The sequence below is a fragment of the Pteropus vampyrus genome, unplaced genomic scaffold (genome assembly GCF_000151845.1).
Source record: "Pteropus vampyrus isolate Shadow unplaced genomic scaffold, Pvam_2.0 Scaffold45, whole genome shotgun sequence".
Lineage (NCBI taxonomy): Eukaryota > Metazoa > Chordata > Mammalia > Chiroptera > Pteropodidae > Pteropus > Pteropus vampyrus.
In genome coordinates this window covers 4,468,517-4,478,967 of record NW_011888826.1, presented here as the reverse complement: position 1 = coordinate 4,478,967, position 10,451 = coordinate 4,468,517, and the positions used below count along the sequence as shown (strand labels likewise).

The following is a 10,451-nucleotide window of genomic DNA, read 5'->3' as shown; positions in this document are numbered from 1 at the left end:
TGGCCTTGGGCTCTATAAGTTAATGGGAAACCTGCCAAAATCTCTGGCTGGCAAAGTATAAAAGGGTCATAAAGCTTCCCAGACCAATGTTTTTCAAAGCAGACAATTTTTTTCTTTACAATTTTATTGGTCTCTCGAGTGTCTTGGTAGGGTATAATCCTCTGATTACATATAATAAAAAATATTTCATGCCGGATAAAGAAAATTAATTTAATTGGGAAGAAAACATTACACAGGTGCTTCCCTGCATAAGCCCCCAGAGATTGTAAAAAGAGGATTTAATATTCACTACCTCAATTGTACTTTGACAGGGAAATAAGGTAGGAATTATTCAGATTCTGATACAGTTCATAAGTTAAGCATTATTCATGTGAACTAGTAGTGAGGCAAATGTGTTTGTGTAATGGCAGTGGCCAGTGCTTTGGGAACAACCTGTCAGAGAATTAGGAGAGAGAAAGTTTGAAACAGATTTTTGGTGGAAACAGACTTTAGAAGCTAGTTTAAGATTAGGAACAAAAGGGAGAAAGAATGGAGAGACAAACTTGGAAGGTTCGCAAACTTCCTTCCTCACACAGATGCATGGAATGGAAGCTAGACACAAAGCGATTCCCTCTGAGAGAAATTCAGAAACTAGTCGAGTGACTCATACATTGGACAAATGAGAAAATGCCCATACTGAAATGAGTAGGAAAGGCTGAGACACACTCTTGCCATAAACCCGACCCCTAGCACTCTGACATACAATCTTCGGAGAATCCCCATCTACCAGCTTCTCCCTGAGGAATAAAGGGATTGGACCATATTTCTAGGGCACTAGCTTTCAAGGCTCCCATCCAAGGGACAGGCCCCCAAACACTGTAACAGCAAATGGAGTTTCCTTCCAAAGAATCGTAGGACCCTGGCAAATGAAGAAGCAGTTCTTAATGCCTGCACATGTGAGAACTCATCATGGCTATCCCTCCAGAGGATATGCAGAGGGAGCTGCAAAAATGCCCTTTTCCCACTCTAACTCCGGAAGGGGTTTTACTGCATACTTTACAAGCTGCTGCCTGAGGGTCCAGGTTCCAATTAGCAGGCACAAGTGCTCAGGCAATCCTCTCCAGACCCAAAAGAGCCAGTGAGCACTGCTCTCACCTTCTCCCTCTGGCTTGTTTCAACAATAAAAACAAGTTGCCAAATATCTTCCTGGAAGAAGCTTGTCACATATCTAACACCCCAACTTTTACAGCTACCACCCAAGGGATGAGCCCTCATATTACCTAGATCTGATAGCCAATGAGGCTTGCATTCACAAGTCCCATGGGGCAATAGCAAACCAAGCAGCAATTTTTAAATGGGCGCAGGAGCACCACATCATGGCTATACACCTAGGCTCAATGCAGAGGGAGCACACAAAAATGTCCACCTCCCAGTTTCTCTTTGGAAAGGACTTAACTGTGTACTTTCCCAGATGCTGCCTAAAGACTTGGCTTTTTATCAGCCTGCATCTAAGTGATGACAGAAATCTTTCCTTTGGGGCGTAGATGGGTTTTGGACTAATCTTAACTACTGGGAGCTACTAAAAATAAAGACGGTGGTGTAGACAATTACAAATGTTTGAGAAACAACGAGGAATTTGGGCATATTGATTGATGAGGTTCATCTCCTACAGTGGATCAGTAAACATTGAGAGAGGTGGCTATTTTATCTAATGTATAGAAACCAACGAAGAGAGTCAAAAGAAGAAGAAGAAGAAGAAGGAGAAGGAGAAGGAGAAGGAGAAGGAGAAAACAACAAGGGAATATGTTTCAATCAAAAGAACAAGGTAAATCTCTAGCAATTGATCTCAACGAAATAGAGATAAGTGAGTAGCCAAAGAGAGGTCAAAATAGCAGTCATAAAACTGTTCACTGAGGTTAGAAGAATGATGTAAGTAAGAATTTCAACAAGATAATTTTTTAAAAAGTACCAAATAGAAATCACAGAGCTGAAGAACATAAAAATTGAACTGAAAAATTCAATTGAGGTATTCAAAAGCAGATTAGAGCACATAAAGCAACAGGTAAACAAACTCAAAGACTGGGAAGTGAAATTCATTCAATCGTTCAAAAGAAAAACAGTAAAGATAGCTTAAGAAACTTATGGAATACCATTAAGTTGATCGATATATGCATTATAAGGGATTCAAGAGAGTTAATAGAGAGATAAAAAGAAAGAAAGCTTATTCAAAGAAATAATGGCTAAAAACTATCTTAACCTGGAAAAGAAACAGACATCCAGATCGGGAAGCACAGAGAGTACCAGATAAGATGACTCTGAAGAAATCCACATAGAAACATAATATAATTAAATTGTTAAAACAGAGAATCTTAAAAGTAGCAAGAGAAAAGCAACTTGTAAATGTTTAGGCACTCAATATCGAAGCATTAAATTTATAAGTTAAATATTAACATACCCGAAGGGAAAAATAAATAACAATACAATAATAGTAGGGGCTGCAATACTCCACTTTCAATGGTGAAAAGATCATCCAGACAGAAAATCAATTAGAAAACATCGGGCTTAAACTACACATTAGGCCAGATGAACATAAGAGATGTATACAGAACATTTTTTCCAATAGCAACAGAATATATGTTTTCAAATGCACTTAGAATGTTCTCCAAGATAGACCATATGTTAGGCCACAGACAAGTCTTAACAAGTTTAAGAAATTTGAAATTACATCAAGCATCTTTTCCGACCAAAATGGTATCAAACTAGATATAAATTATAAGAAGAAAACTAGAAAAATCACAAATATATAGAATTTAAACAACATGCTCCTGGACAACCAGTGGGTCAAAGAGGAAATCAAAAGAGAAATAAAAAAAAATAATAATAATCATGAAACAAATGAAACTGGAGCTACAACGTACCAAAGTTTTGGAATAAAAGTTTTGATTAACTCATTGGTGGAAACACTTTTACATTGCATATGTATAACAAATCATCATATTGTACAAATTAAATGTACTAAATTTCTATTTGTTAATGATATCTCAATAGAGCTGAAAAAAACAAAGTACTAATGAAAGAGAAAATGGAGAAAAGAGGTAGAAACAAGGAAAACAAAGGTAATATTCCCTTTTGCATGGTGTTCTATTAAAAGATGCCATTTGTAGTTGTTGAGACAATAAATAAAAGCATAAGTATATTATTTGAAGATACAAAGGCCATTCAAAGATCTAAAAGTAGTGAACAAAAGCATGTAATGGCAGGAGTAGCGATAATGTTAAATTAAGCAAACTAAATCTATAGCGTGATTTTTAAGTCACAGATATGTATTGTATTACAAAAGTGTTCACATGTCCTTTTGGAAATAAATTTTACTAAACATTTTAAGAAATAACAAAGGAATAGAAGGGAGAGCATGAAAAGATGGGAAAAGGTAAGGGGAAGCGTTTCAGTCATAGGAGAGCCCTAAGGTAATTCTTATAGATGGGAGGCTCCATTTGTTTTTTAAAATCCTTATCTTTTAATCCTTCATTTATAAATAGCATATACTTAAAGGTTTTGTTAAATTGGATTTTAAGTAATAGAATATATAATACCTAATTTTAGAAAGATTTTATCACTTGCATATGGCTGCTAATGATGGAAGTGTTCTCGCATGTATTCTGTTGGCTTAAAGAGATGAGGCTTCCAGTATACGATAGGGGAAAACAAGAGAATCTGAGCCCAAGAAATCCTGCCGGCCCAGCCCACCACCCACAGCCACCTCCAGGGTGTGTGATCAAGTTAAGACAAAATGGGAACAAAGAACTAATTACATAATAAAGTCAATGGGAATATTTTCTCCAATCATCCTTGCCATGTTGTCTTGACATTTTCTATTTTCATTTATGTCAGGCACTCTCAACTTCTCAGGGCCACCTTAATTCATATTCAGATAGTTAGAATTTAACATCACTAACAAAAACCCAAAACACATTACACAATACAATTTAATCAATATATGGAAGCAATTTTTCACTGTACGAAAACAGCTGCATGAGGTTCTTCTGCAGGACGTCCCTCTAGACTGTTTAAGCAAGCCATGTGTCCTGTCCTTCCCCAGGAAACATGCAGGCGGCAGCAGCCTCCGTCACCTCTACCATCTAACCCTCTCACCAAGCTGCACACCAGGATGTTGACTTTGTGCCCACAGCTCTCATGGAGGGTAGATAAGCAGTCTCCCAGTTTTCGTATTTGTTTCAATAGCTGGGATGAGAAATCTTTCTGGAGGTTGGCCTCTCCTGACATCTCCAACCTTCCTATATACTTTAAAATAGTCTACTTACTGTTGCCCTGGATTAAAGTGTATATATTTCTGGGGACCATTCATAAACTGTGATTTACCATGGACAGTTCTAATTTGAGTCACGCTTCTAGTTTGGAAGCCAATAAGCTACTGATATTGTTCTTAATAGATAGTGATGGAATCCTTTGTCAGAGTAGGAATAGGTAAGAATCAAATTCTGTACTCTCTTGGCAGCTATAAGCAATCTGGGTGCTTGACTTCTCAGTGAACCAACCATCAAGGCTTCATTTTTGTTTTTGTTGTCGTTTTAATGTATCTGTAAAACATGCAAGATTCTTCATAGGTGTTAATTAATTCTTTGGTTCTTCCCTAAATTACTGGTCTCAAGTGATATTGGTTAATAGTCTTTTTTTTCTGCAAAGTTCTGTTGGTTAATGAACCATCACTTTGAATCAAAAGCTAGCTGAGGCATATAAGAATGATTAATATGTATGGGCAAAGAAAGTTCTAAGCTAAAGATTTGAATAGAAGAAAATGTGTTACTGTATATATCTTCATTGGCCCTTCACTAATTTTTATTTTTAATACAGTACAAAAAAATGATTTGAATATTTATGATCTGTTAAAGTTCCACATAAGAGAAATGATTTTTTGTGTGTGAGGAAAAATAATTTGTTTAAAAAGAAATCATCTCAGCATTAAGTTAATCAAAACCTTACATAGGTAAACAATTTTGCATTTTGTTAACAGAAAATGATAATATTAAACTCATTCAAAAACTAAGGGCTTTGACTCATTTTTTTGGTTATATAAATATTACTAAAAATGTTAATTTATGTTTACAGTTGAATTTAAATATCACTATTTTATAAAAATTATAGAAATTGTGCAAAAATATGTTTAAAAATATTCATCACAGCATTGTTTATTAATAACAGAAGAGTGGAATTATCCTCAACTTCCATCAACAAGAGGTTGATTAAATTTTAAATGCATCTATATAACAGAATACCAGATAGTTGTAAAGAGGTACTTGGTGACCTGATATTTATTGATAAGATATCTAGATATATTGTTGAGTGGCCAACAAAATTAAGGTATAGAATATGATGCAGAGTGATCGAATTTACAGTAGCACATATATGTGGTGTGTGTTTTTATAAACGCTGGTGTGTGAGCAGAGGATGCAGAAGTGTTAGAATTGAGGGAGAGGAGTGAGACGTTACATTCCAGAATGGTCCAAAACAATTCTATCTCTCAGGGCAGCAGCACTCTAGGCTGTAAACCAGTAAGTTACCTGCTTTTGGCTCCAGAAACAAAATGAGTTGTAGTTAGCCTTACCGTGTTAGAGCTGTGAGTGGTCCCCTTTTGAGATGTGTCATGGAGTAGCATCTTCTGGGCTTTCCCCTTTATCAGTCAAAGAATAAAAATGGTGAGTCTGTCTTCATAAGAAATTTTTTCTCAAGAAATATAAAAATTTTTCTTTCATTAAAATATCTATGCTCACCAACGCAATTATATTTCTTAACTCAAAGTGATGACTCTAATTAAGAAAATTACTTTCAAATTTTAAGTATCTTCATATGTATCTGTTGGGAGCTAATTCTCCATGGGTCTTTTGTGTTTTTTTTTTTTTTTTTCATTTCCTATAAGCAGAGACACAGACTGTATTTGTTCCAAGCTCTTTTTTCAATTGTTTATACAGTGAAAGGTTTTGGAATATAGAGATTGAGTCTCCCTCTAGGCAGAGGGCTGGTTTCCTTACCAGCTAAGAAAAATAATGTCTTCCTCCAACACAATTTCAGGCAGTCTTACCACCCATTATAAAAGATTTGAGTTTGCCAAGCTTAAAGTTCTTCTCCTATAATATATCATGGGCAGGATCACTTGGCCTTTTTTGTAGCTGGGGAACTGATTAAAATGCTGATACTTTGTCTGTTACTATCACTGTTAATAATAAATTGTTTTGGTCTCGAAGGCAGGAGTCTCATGTCATCTGCCAGCATCTATGAAACTGGCAGGCTAACTTCTTAGCTGGCAGGTAGGGTAAAATTTCAGACCTTTCACAGTTATTGCCGGGACCCTGTCATGGCTCAAAGTTATCTAATTACAAATGCCTTCATTAGGACATTTAATTACATACTTTTATAGAAATAAAAAGGGCTTATTTAATGTCAAACTCCAACTTGAATTTATTGATTTCTAACATTTCTTCTTAAAGTAGTTTAAGATATTTATCATATTATAAAATAACTTAAAAAATACATTACAAAATAATTGTCCTTTAAAAGTTATTTCAATTACAAAAACTAATAATTTACCAGAACAGTTTTCTCAAATCAATAGAAACAGAGACACTGTATTGATTGATTTACTAAGGTTTACATTACCAGTGAATTCAAAGCAATTTAAACAGAAAAGAGAGAGAAATGGGTCAATATCACCGGTCAAGTTAGATTATATCCTATAAGCAATGAAATATCTTTGGTTTCTTTTCGAGTAAATAATCAGTTGTCAGAAAGGGTATTCCTCAAGGAACACCTCAGGCATGAATGGACTTTTGGTTAATAATTTCATTTTTATTTTTTAATAACTTTTATATAACTTTGAGAATTCATTTTCTCTATGATTCCACATAATTCAGAGTAAATACCTCAGTCAATACCTGTTGTCTGGTTTATGTAGAAGCTTGATTCATCTCCATTGAAGTGCCCCGCACCACAGATTTAATGGAGAAGAAAGCTGCTCTAAAAGCAGTTAGGGTACTCAGGTGCGGTGGGTAAGGAATGGTAGAATCAGGAACACCTGAGAAATCTTTCTGAAAAAAGTACGGAGGTCTGTGTAAGACTTCAACAAGTAGGAAGTGGGAAAAAACCTATCAGGCAGAACGAAGACACAGACAAAGCTGTGGAGGCTGAACCAGTGCAAGAGTTATCAAGGACACAATGAGAAATGTGTGACAGCTGGAGTATGTAGGGCTTTCATGGTTTTCCAGCTTAAAAGATGATTAGTCAAGTTCAGGGTTAGAAATCAGTACTTAAGGAATGTCTGCATTGAGAAACTCTTTGAAGCTAAGGAGATGAAAAAGATCACCAAGGGGAGGGCACATAGAGAGAAAAATGGGCTTATAGCTTAACTCTGAAGGAGGCCCACAAAGGAAGAAGAATGCACTCAAGAGACTGGGAAGACCCAGCTGTGCAAGCAGGTAACTTAGCCCTGTGTACACAGTAGTCCCAGGAGAGTGAGTGCTGGAGTGCAATCTGGCCTGTCTCAAAAACACTGTGTGACTTCAGCCGAAACACATATTCGACTTCAGTTTCCTCAACTGTCCTTTGAGGGATGAATCTGTGAGAATGCCATGGTCTCTTCTATCTCTGAATCTCTATTTTTTTCTCATTAGTAGTGAGTAAAGAATTTGAGGCAAGATCACTGAGTGAGCAATATATCAAGGATTTACTGGGGCATTGCAAATCTTGCGCCCTCACGGAAACCTTTTTGTCTTTGTGTTTATTCCAATGATCTTATGTTGATACAGAGAGAGGCATGGGTGTCAGATATACCCAACAATTAACTGTTGGTAATATTGAAAAACAGTAGCCATTGTGACTGTTTCATAGTAAAAATATCAAGGAACGATCTCTAGTCAGAGACTCTTTGTATTTTGCAAGAAATCTGAAGTTCATTTGCATTTGTGTCAGATCATCTGGAACATGTACTAAAAGCAACAGTAACACTGGTTGCAATGGCATTTCCATTAACAAAGTCAACAGAAGAGACGACTGGAAACATGTAATGTAGTATGAGAAATCCAGTTTGCAACCAACCCAGATCTGTTAATTAATATGTTCTAGAGTTAAGATAATAACAGGCTGGAGAATTTCAAGTTTGCTTCCATAGACGAAACGTTTGCTGGAAGGACTTTAAAAAATCCTGAGCCCGCATCTCTGTGCCAGGCAGAATCTCTCACATTCAAAAATAGAGTTTACGCCAAACTGTCTTATCCCTGGAAGTAAGGCAAACTTAAAATTCGACAATGGACATACCTTACTTAAGGATGAAATATAGCACAGTTAAGGTTGTTTTCCAAGATGATCTAGTATTTTTACCCAAATAAATTTTTAAAACTCATCCTCATTGTTTAAGGTCTGGGTTTATATGTTTATCAGTAGTGTATTATTTGGGATATTTTATATCTCAAACAAATGTAATAGCTGATAGGAAGTATTTCCTCTGAGATTACTTTTGGGAAGGAAACATCCACTGAGTGTTGGCTATGAACCAAGCACTGTGGTAGATGCTTCATAAATCTTATCTAATTTAGTCCTCACAGTAGCTCTGTAAAGAAGCCACTACTTTCCCCGATAAGGAAATTAAATATCAAAATTTTAAGTACATCATCAAGTTACTTAGCAGTAAAATTTGAATATCCTTCTCCTTGAATCAAAGGGAATCATTTTTTTTTCTTTAGAGATTAGTATCTGAACATTGCATAAGTAAACTTCAAGTGACTTCTCCTTTTCTGACAGCATGTTAAGAAGACGAGTCCTCCCCTTTGCAATAATCAGTAACGTGATAGTAGATGGAGCACTGGACACGGAGGTGAGAGACCCTGGCTCCTACCTAGCTCCGTTTCTGTCAGATCAGCTTCCTAGCCCAGCTGGGGACCCTCACATTCCTCCTAAATGAGGGGTCAGGGCCCTTCCAGTGAAGGCATTCTGAGATTCTCATTTTTTCACTTCATATCTAAATTTACTTGTCAATCTCAAGTGTTAATTCCCCCTCCCTCCCGCCCAGTTATGTTAATTATTAGAGGACAACAGATTTTCTTTTTCTTTTTTCTTTCTCTTTTTGTTAACTAAGGATCTTTAAGGTTCAAGTGGTAGCCTGAATACATAGATAATAAGTTCAGGATGCTGACTCATTTTTAATTCATTATCCTGATTACTTCCAAGTTTTTAATCAGATACTCCAGTTCTAAAGTTAAAGATATATGAGAGTCAATGCATCTTCCTCAATATCTTCCTTGCCGGTTACTGGCTTAAATAACTCAAGTGTGCATCTCATTACTTGTGTCTGCGAGGCTTCGTCACACTTTTCTTTTTTTTAAATCCATAACAACTACTGAATTTGCATGCATTCATATTTCTTGGATGCCAAAATTGAGTCTCCTTCCAATTCTGTGGAGATTAATGAAATAAGAATTGCGAATGTGTAAAATCCTACCAGTTTAAATTAGGAAGAATGAAGCCTATCTTCTCCAGGGTAAATTTATGAGATTTTGATAGCCAGTCTTGAACAAAGTTTTTCAAGAGGCAATCCTAGATGGAATATAACTAACTGAAGGCAGGAGTTATTATTTTTCCATATTTAACCAAAATTGCACCATTATTGATGGTTTGAATAGTTTCATAATTAGAATTTGAAGCAACTGCGTTCTGAAGAAAATGGCTGTGTGATGAACCAGAGCTGAGCCATCAGAGATGGGCCTCTAACTGAGATGCCACGACAGTCGTGCCAATTGAGGTGAATGTCTTTGCTCGATGTATCATATCGAAGAGTTCCTTTTACTACTTACTAATTTATGTTACCTTACCTGGTATCTCTGAGAAATCTCACATCCGTGCAGTAACTATTAATCTATTCATATATTTCTTCTCATGAATCCCTCTCATTCTTTCCCCACCTCTCTAGGAACTGACTTCCTTTTCAATCTCGCTTTTGCTTGAATTCATCTTAGCCTCTCATTTGTCTGAAATGGAAAACTCTGGACTGTAGGACACACATTTTTGTTTGGTCAATGTGTTGTCCCCCCTATTGATTTGGTCCCTGTACACTTTCTCAGATCAGTTCTGGTCAGACTGACAAATCTGAGAATATGTTTAGTGCTCTGCTTTCTCCAACTATAGCCTCTGACGGCAAGGAAAGGATTTTGTAACTATAGCAGTAGTCAGTTGCCACACTTAAGAAAGAACTATTCATGCTGGAGGAATGTACCCTCTATGTGTGTGTGTATGACAAATATGAGCTACTGTTAATTATTCAAGTAATGAAAAAAAAAAAACAGACAGCAGCAACTTTGCTCAAGTGATGGATTCAATCAGTTAGCACAGCAGTTGTCACTGTTTCTTGATGTGCATGAATTAAACGATTGTGCCAACCAGCTACTGCTTTGACCATTTAAGTCTGAGTG

At 36.3% G+C, this 10,451-nt stretch overlaps 1 long non-coding RNA gene across 1 annotated transcript in view; it reads right to left on the bottom strand.

Moving 5' to 3' along the window:
• The window catches only part of LOC111738968, an 18,602-nt gene extending 8,440 nt beyond the window's left edge, over positions 1-10,162 (bottom strand). Inside the window, exons 1-2 of the long non-coding RNA XR_002780044.1 lie at positions 9,855-10,162; positions 5,603-5,668 (exon numbers count right to left, since the gene is read on the bottom strand). This is a non-coding gene — a long non-coding RNA (uncharacterized LOC111738968). The remainder of the gene's footprint in view (positions 1-5,602; positions 5,669-9,854) is intronic.
• Between the last annotated feature and the right edge of the window lie 289 nt (positions 10,163-10,451).